The sequence below is a fragment of the Amyelois transitella genome, chromosome 7 (genome assembly GCF_032362555.1).
Source record: "Amyelois transitella isolate CPQ chromosome 7, ilAmyTran1.1, whole genome shotgun sequence".
Classification (NCBI taxonomy): Eukaryota; Metazoa; Arthropoda; class Insecta; order Lepidoptera; family Pyralidae; genus Amyelois; species Amyelois transitella.
The window spans coordinates 12363237-12370640 of NC_083510.1; the positions used below are offsets into that span (position 1 = coordinate 12363237).

At 34.4% G+C, this 7404-nt stretch overlaps 1 long non-coding RNA gene across 1 annotated transcript; it reads left to right on the forward strand.

The window, feature by feature from the left end:
• Positions 1 to 4867: 4867 nt before the first annotated feature.
• LOC132901937 (uncharacterized) lies at positions 4868 to 6967 on the forward strand. The gene is made up of 3 exons (XR_009656954.1): positions 4868 to 4909; positions 5787 to 5944; positions 6587 to 6967. It is a non-coding gene; the product is annotated as an uncharacterized LOC132901937 (long non-coding RNA).
• Positions 6968 to 7404: the final 437 nt, after the last annotated feature.

Sequence of the window (7404 nt, forward strand, 5' to 3'; positions counted from 1 at the left end):
TAATATCATAATTTTATTAAGAATTAATTAATTTGACTTAAGTGACTTATGTGTTATTTTATAATAATTTGCATGCTATAATTAATGGCTGACCGGGAGGAAATATGATTTGTTTTACACCTTTTGTAAACCCTAGTCAAAAGCAAATAAATATTATATTCCATTCTGTATAATTTGTTATTAACATACATATATACACGTCTATATCCCTTGCGGGGAAGACATAGCCAAGAGTCTTGAAAAGACAGATAAGGCCACGTTCACCTGTTTGTCATTAACTAAACAGCTAATTTAAATTCAAGTACTGCTTTAAGGCCATTAAATTTGCTCCGAAATGGATTTGTTTTAAATTCGTACCAAAAAATGTTTAGTTGAGGGTATATTAGCATTTGTGTGGTCCCATTGAAAGCACGGGCATCCACATTTTGTTTTCCGCGCTCTTTAAAAGGGTAATTAGAGGAACAATAAACCAAATCGCATTTCTTTTACGAGACAAAGAATTAAATTAAAAATGGCGGATAAATTGATTTAAATGTGCTCCAAATAGAGGGATATTTTAAACGGAAACTTTTTGTTGTTAAAATTAAGGGTTTTAAGTATTACACTAGCCTAATGGCAATAAATGAAGATTTATATGTTTGTTATGTTCGTCCGTATGTAACAGTCATTTTATTCAAAAACATACATACATCTATATGTTTTTAATGTACCTCCGTATGTCACAGCCATTTTATTCGAAAACATACATATGTACATACAGACATCTATATGTTTGAAATGTCCGTCCGTATGTAACAGTCATTTTATTCAGGGACATAGGTACAGACATTTATACATAAATCACGCCTCTTTCCCGGAGGGGTAGGCAGTGACTACATCTTCCCACTTGCCACAGACCCTGCATACTTCTTTCGCTTCATCCACATTCATAACTCTTTTCATTTTATTCAGAGATTGTACTTTAAAATTAATATTGTAAGAACAAAAAAAATGCAGATTTTTTTAGATAACCTAGATTAATATAACCTTTACATAGATATAGGTAATCCCATATATTTATGTTTGTGAATTCTAAAGTTATTCTGTCAGGGAGCATGACGTAAAAAAACATTCTTGACAAGATTTAGAATTTAATTTCTGTGATAAAATACATCTTTTTCTAAAAGAACATGATATAATTGAGATTAATCTTCTAAGTTATGGACTAGCAACCTGTCATTATTTAAATCTGGATTCTAAGTATTACTGGCTGGTTGCTAGCCCATTGGCTAAAAGAAGAATGCGAAGTTTAAAAGCCTATCACTTAGTCAACTTTTACGACATCCACGGGGAAGAGATGGAGTGATCCTATTCGTTTTCGATTAATTACAATTTTGAATACGATGAATGTAGGTAGATCATAGTAACTGCATTAACTTACGCAGATATACTCGTATTAACTTACGCAAAAATACCGACCATATGAGGGTACATATACAAAAATGTACTTACATGTGTGAATCTTATATAGTAGAAAATTCTCATGTCACAATGTTCGTTCCCGTACTCCTCCGAAACGGCTTGACCGATCCTCATGAAATTTCGTGAGCATATTGAGTAGGTCTGTGAATCGGCCAACATCTATTTTTCATACCCCTTAGTTATAAGGGTTGTCCACACTTAACATTTTTTAACTAGAAATTACTTAAAAATTATTTATATGGCAAAAAAAACGTTTGCCGGGACAGCTAGTTGTAATATTAAAAGACCATAGTACATATTTTCTTACCTTAATCCAATGACTGTTTGTAATTTGTTCTTCAAAGAGTGTGCATTAAAGAGTTTACAAACATACAGTTGATATTGTTTTTAACCGCGACTTCGTCCGCTAACGTTTAAAATCTCCTACCAAATCAACCTTGCAACAATTGTGTTAATTATTTTAACTGACTAGAATAATTAAATAGAATAATTTTTATATTTTAATTAATTTTCCAAATAAATTGCTTAAATAGTAAAATACACAACTTAGAATTATGAAGAAAACTATAGATATAAATATATTAGTAGTATGTACGCTTTTATACTAGTCTGGTGGTGAAAAATCATAACGTGTACCAATTGCTAGTCTTCCCGCATTGACTGTAAAAGTAATCAAGGGAAAGAAAGTCTTGTAAACTAAGGATTTCTTATAAGAAAGGTTTTTTGGATATCACTATCTGAATCTCAATTCAATCTTTAAACAGCTGAACATGTATGCATGTATGTATGACTTCAAAAAGGAAATTTAACAGTAAAGAACAAAAAATATCAAAGTAAAACTACTTTCTTATAAAATCCCCGTTTCAAACTTCATTACGAAAACCTTTCAGATAACCACTCAGACCAGCTATGTACTTTGACAAAATCCAAGTGCACATAAAGGGAGCTTCAAATAAATGGGTTCCAGAGAGCCCGGACAAAAAGCTTCGCCCCGCCCACCCGATGGGGCGTGCCTAACGCCCACCAACCCGCCCCCAAGATAGTATTTTTCCCACAATCTTATATAATATTTGTGGGGGGAAGGTGGACATTAGTCTTCACAGAGTAGCTTCGTTTATTAAATCCAAGATGGCCGCTATATATACATAGGTCTATGTATTTACTTCGTGGATGTTTTCACCAGATTTATGTACTTCTGTGTCGAGTTTTACGAAGCTGGAATTGTTTTGAATAAATTTGAAGGTAGTTACGCGATGAGACTGGCGGACGGTTCATTGCGGTCGAAAAGAAAAAGGTGGAAAAATGGAAATCGTAATAAAACGTTAGTAAGTAAGTAAGTAAGCAAATGCTTTATAATTTACTAAAGGAGTAAAAACAGTACCTACAGTGCAAAGGCGGGCTTATCCCTAAGTGGGATCTCTTCCAGCCAACCTGACAATAAGAGGATCATATACAAAATTGAGGCAAGGGTGAACAACAGTTCTTTTACGAGTATGAAGCTTAAGACTTAACAATTATATACGTACAATACATATATATATATAAATAAAGTATTTACTTTTATATATTTATATAAAAATGTTTTTATTCTCTATTCCATCTAGTCCAGGATTAAAGTTATATTTGTAGACGGAATTGTGTTCCTCTACAGAGAATTAGGAAGCAACTGGTACTATCGCCAGGAGAAATGATAATGTGATTTCTTGTCAATTCCGTGAATTTTACTCTCACCCTTAAGTAATGAACTTGAATCAGTTTTATTCTTAAGTAGTACATATACATATGTATACTGCATCTTTACAACTTAACTGTTCCTTGGCGAAATTCACAAACGAGGTATATTAACATATAAGTACTTAAGCGATGTTTCTTTAGAATAAGCCTGTCATACATAAATGAAACATACATACATAAAATCACGCCTCTTTCCAGGAGGGGTAGGCAGAGACTACCTCTTTCCACTTACCACGATCTCTGCATACTTCCTAAATGAAATAACATAAATGAAAAATAAATAAATATTACACCAGCTTATATGGATTTTGTTACATCGTACGAAGCTTGTGTACGTAGCCAGTGTAATGTCGTCGTAGCTGACGTAGCAAATACTTTCGTAGCATCCTAGTCAACAAGACCGTTTTAAGCGACACGTAGCGGTTGGGTCAAATATCGTTACCATAGTAAATTTAGTAAGTAACAAAATACTTGACGAAGCAATAATTTCGTAGCATTGTAGTCGATATAGCAGATTTCGTAGCGCTGTGACTAGTGTAGCGGTAGTAGCAAGCAACGTAGCCTTCGTAGCCAATAATCTTCCACTATCATCTCCAATGTACCGGTAATCAATAAAAAGAATACTTACATATATTTTATTATCCATTTTTAACCAAACGCAAATTGATTTTTTATTAAAACAAAAGTCACAGATTAATTAACACTAATCGCTTTAACAATTCCTAACTGATGTAGAGTGATTACGAAAGAATGTATAAAATGTTCACATAATTATTTTTGCTCCAAACCCAAATTTTTCGCTAGGATTGTAGGAAAACATCCATATAGTATTAGTAATATTATGAATACGAAAGTTCGTGAGTATATCAGGATGTCAGTATGGATGTTTGTTACTCTTTCACGCAAAAACTACTGAACCGATTACGATGAAATTTGGTATGTAGGTAGCTGAAGAATATAGGTTATTTTTATCCCGGAATTCCCGCGGAATAAATAGGGTTTCCATGCGGACGAAGTCGCGGGCGGCCTCTAGTTGTATAATAATTTCACTGTTCCAGTATCCGTTTTTGCTTTCTTATAAAAAACACTTTATTGGATTTTTTATTTATAGGGTTTCGGGCCTGGCACTTTAGAATATTAAATTTATTCCAGATGCCGTAGCAGATGACTAAGGGACTAAGCAAACGCGAACCAAACTGTCATTAATCAGAAGCCGAATCATAATAATTTTTAGTTACACACCTATTATCCGCCATCGTGATTATTACTATAAAAGGCGAGACGTGCGCGCGCGCCGCGCACTCGGATGACGAGCGGAGCGTGAGTACATATTATTTAACGTTTGAATTTCGAATTTGGCCGCCATTTTGTCGATGCCACCACGTGCTTTTTACTTGATTGATTTTTGATTTGTGTGTTATTCTTTAATGATTTTGAAAGTGATTTATTACGTGTTCTAATTGCCATAACGTTTTGATTGTTAATTTCATGATGTGAACACGTTGTTTCTTTATTAATTTTCTTTGTTCACACAAAACACAAATTGTGCTGCATACTGGCAGACGTACACTAAAGAATAACCATTTTTATTGCTTCTCGAAATGCCCTGAATCTTCTAGAAAATCGTTTTTGTTTAGTTCTTAATATTAATTTATGTTGTTTTTTGTTTCAGCGAGCCAGGGCTTCTGCGGACCTCGTGACCTGTAGCTAAATGGTGAGCATTTTTACTTGAAAATAGACTTGAAAATCTTCACTGCATAGTTTCTACGTTTATAACTTACTATTTCAGTTACAACAAGTTACCCTAAACTTTCTTGTTCCTCCTTATGTTAATTCCAATAACATCACATCTCTGGAGTGGAGTCAGTCTGGAGTGGAGTCAGTCAGTCATTGGTGCATGAACACGTGTTACCCAAGACTTTAACCCTTTAAGTAAAGCGTCCATTTAACCACGTTTCTTCATCTACCTACATTTCTACGTTCCTTTATCCGCATTTATCTTCAAGAAGTTTTTGTGCAATCTGAAACTGAACAGCTCTTCAAGACTGGTTGGTCTGTTCGCCCCGCAATGAATATAGACGTGGCTATATGTATTTGTGTGTAAAAAGCTTTTACCTTGTTACCCTTTACCTAATCATTATAAAATTATTGATTGCTTTACCAGCAGATAACTTCAAAGCTTGGGTTTTAATTAATTGCGCTAGTTTCAGCGGGTAGTTGGAAAATTCTGGAAAGGTACTTGTCGTTGTGGCGTTGTTTTACAAATTATAATTGTCCCAATTATGTCATCTTTTATGGTTTTTTACGTATATCGTAAGCAATAAAGCTGTGTTGTTTAATTGTATCGTAAGCGATAAAGCTGTGTTGTATGTGGGGTCCTGCTTAGAGAAGAGCCAGAGGTCCACCTAAAATCCTCTTCCTCATAATTTAAGGATAGAAGCCCCGGGATGTGCCTATGAATAATTCTAGATTTGGCTGCCTGACCTGATGGTTACACACGCATCCAGTTTCCTGAATGTGCAGGTTTCCTCTCAACGTTTTTCTACTTTTATTATACCTACCCTTTCATTAATTTTAATTTTTTTTTACAGGCAGGTACACCTGCCATCGGCAACAGGCCACGGCGCGCCGGGTGCCGCGGCCGCCGGCGTCGCGGGACGTCGCCCGGCCGCACGACTGGCCCGCGCCGCTGCCGGACCTCCACTGGAGATCCAAGCACGTAACGCGCCTTTTTTTTTTCTCTATATTTGTAAGTATTCCTTTTTTGAATTAAGAAATAATCGTTTTTTTTTCTGACATCTAACAAAGCACCTTGGAAATCAAATTGTTTTCTAAATTTGAAAAACAGATTTCCTTCTTACTGTTTAATGACTTCTCGGAGGATTTTCAGATATCTTACGCATGTGAAAAATGTCACAAACATATTTGATTTATAAAATTTTGACTTGTATTTTACACATGCTTTGGCAAACAAATGTATCCTAAAGCCTTTTTGTACCTGATTTACCGGCGAGAAACTGACCGTTTCTCAGCTTGATAATTATCATCATCATTTAGTTATGTTTACGTCCATTTAATTATAAATTCCACCTATGACCTTTATAGGACCACTCCATCTCTTTCCCATGGATGTCGTAAAAGGCTTACAAACTTGGGATTTTTTTTTTAGGCGATGGGCTAGCGACCTTTCACTATTTGGATCTGAATTCTATCATTAAGCCAAATAGCTGAACGTGGCCGATCAGTCTTTTCAAGACTGTTGGCTCTGTCTACCCCACAAGGGATATAGACGTGACCATATATATGTATGTATTATGTATGACCTTTATGTACCAAAAATCAACTCAGAAGGCGAAGTAATTTTTTTCAACAACTTTTTTGTTTGTTCCAGAGTTTTACGGGATTATGACAAATTTGTAGCGGCATTCGGAAATCAATGTCGAGACGAAACGTTACTTAATTATTATTATTATTACTTCAATAATGTTATTCGTTCACCATTTATGCAAGACAATTCCTATACTTTCCCGTTGAGAGTTTGGGATATATCCGATGCTTTTCCATATAACGAGAGTGTGGGAGAACATTTTCTATGCTTGTCCTAGCGATTTTAAGTTAAGTTTCAAATAAGTTTTTGTTTTTGTTACAAGTCAGCAACTCCATTTTGGTTAAGAGTGTTAAGTTTTTCATTAAGTCATTTAAGGTTTTTTACTCAGTATTAGATTTAGTTGCTTTTCATTTATTTTTTTTCATTAAACATGTTCTTTTCGCCTTTTTTGGTTTCATTTACATCGGTTTCGTGTTAATTGATGTATTCACTTTGTGGAATCCAAGTGAATGATTCAATCAATACATTTTCACACACTTATGCACACTAACCATTAATTATATAATATCTGAAATTAATCATTCATTAATTCCATTAATTATTTAGTGAGATAAGTACTTTTTAAAATTGGTTCGTACAATGCCAATTTTATTGTAAGTACAAATGCACAAATGTTGAGAATCACTAACGAGGTAGACAGAGCAATAACAAACTTAAATATGGAGTACAGGTTCCTGGGTCCTACTTCCTATAAAAGTCATGTTATTCGATAGTATTATTCTAATTATTTCAATATTTCTCACATTCATTTATATTTATAGGTTCTATATTAAAATTAATGTGAGTGTTCAACTTGTATGTTCTTATCTATAAAATTAGTA